The following is a 2,130-nucleotide window of genomic DNA, read 5'->3' as shown; positions in this document are numbered from 1 at the left end:
ATACTTAGTAATCTGTGCCGAGGCTATTCCCTCAATGGAGAATGGAGACCTTGTGTTCTGAGGCTCCAGATGGGCAAAAACAACACAGCACACAGCACTAACACTCTCCAGTGAGAGAACTGGGAATGCTAAGAGGATATTGTGCATGCTACCATTTTGTGTGAAAATGATTAAATTGTAACGTGACGATAATAACAAGTTATATTCTCTTTCGGCTTCTTACTCTGAGAAACGGCTCGTACATGAACACAGTATTTTCTGGAACCGTTTTGGTTGTTTCACATTTGAGACTTCTGGATGTGTCATTGTATTTCTCACTGGTTTGAGGTTGGTAAATTTGGAAAAGGTGATGTCACTCATTTCCATGCACCAATCACAGCTGAGCAACATTTGAATCATAACACAGTGACAGTTGGCAGGTTGTTTGCTTGTGTTGTCAGGCCACTGTCAGTCAAATCTGATCAAAACACACCCACATCATCCTGATGAAACAGATTATCAAATGTTGCACTGTTAAAACAAAGACACACAAAGTAACAACAATAACTAAGCTTTCTGAGGCCAGACAAGGTGTTCATTCTTTGTAACATGGGTCAACATGTCACTGAAGGACTCTGTTTCCTGATTGGCTGTGGGCATTCTCTATCCGCTAAAAGTTAAACTTTCCCCAACTTTTAGTTTGGCTGCATTTTGCCATAGAATCACACAGCTGCAGCTCAGAGAAGCCACTGCAGGCTACACTTTGCTGCTGCTTGGTGTGTTTTCAGCATTAAAGCTATAGTTGGTAACTTTAAAAAAAAAAAAAAAAATTATATTTGCTGAAACTGTCACTGTGTTCACACAGAGCTACATGACACAGGTGATCTGTGGGAAAAAAAACCCCTATAATAATCCAGGGGGAGCAGTAGCTCAGTCTGTAAGGAATTGGCTTGGCTTAACCTTGACCTTTGACGGACCAAGTATGGAGCGTGCACTGGTAACTGAAGAGGTGCCAATTTGCCCTTGGGCAAGGCACTTAACCTCCCACTGCTCAGACGAGCAGCCCTCATGGACAGCTCCCTCGCTGTGACATCTCTCCATTTAATGCATGTTAAATGGTTTGTTTGTGCATGTGTGTATTCTGGAGCTGTGTGTATGTACATATACTATAAAGAGTGGAGGAAAAAAAAATTCCCCTTCAGGCTTTATAAAGTATGTCCTTTTTCCCGCCTAATGGCAAATTCTAGAATCCACCACACAGTAATGAAAATAACCAATCAGAGCAAAGAAGTCTCCAACACATCTGTCAGTCATTGCTTGAGACCTGCAGCCAAGCTGTCAACCCAGGCAGCGCTGATCAGATATGATATTCTGTTACTGCATGGCCTGTTTTTCAGCTCAGTTGTTTTCAGTAACATATTTTAGTGTACTGTATAGATGTAAAAGGAGAAAGTTAGCTATGGCTGGTGGGCAGTGCTTGGTGTATTGTCTGTCTCCAACATTGTAACTGGGTCAACAACTTTCTCAACAATACACTAAAAAATGTTTCTAAAACCTTTGAGGCAAACAAGAGGAAATGCAGTATAACAGAATCTTGAATAGTATTTGATTAGCGCTGCCTAGTTTGAAAATCTGAATGCAGTTTGTAAGTAGTATTACACATTTCCTCCACTCTGATTGGTTGTTATATTAGAGCAAAATGCCGTTTGAGGCAAAAGGAGGAGCAGGAGGAGGAGGATGGACATGATGTTTTTTCAGACTCTCTTTCTTATGTAATACTGTAATACTGTGTGTATGAAGTGACACTTGTAGCACATATGACATTTAAAAAAAAAAAAAAAAATGTTACCAACTGTAGCTCTAATAAATAGCAGATTTTTTTCCTTAACTTTAACTTTGATTCTTTGTTGTTAAATTAGTCACAAAAAAATCACAATATAGTTAAATACTTAAGATCTGAAACCAAGTTTTTAGGGGCTTTAATCCATAAAACTACACTGAAATTATGAAAACATCAATTTTAATTGCACATAGTGTATGTACAACAAAGCCTTGACACATACCACACACTTGACACAAATGGATCCAGCTGACAAAGGATACAGGCCTGTCTGTGGCAAGGAAATAGTACAAAACATCAAATAGTGGCCT

Source organism: Plectropomus leopardus, chromosome 12 (assembly GCF_008729295.1).
Source record: "Plectropomus leopardus isolate mb chromosome 12, YSFRI_Pleo_2.0, whole genome shotgun sequence".
Classification (NCBI taxonomy): domain Eukaryota; kingdom Metazoa; phylum Chordata; class Actinopteri; order Perciformes; family Serranidae; genus Plectropomus; species Plectropomus leopardus.
The sequence above is the reverse complement of the archived record's forward strand: the minus strand, read 5'-3'. Positions refer to the sequence as shown.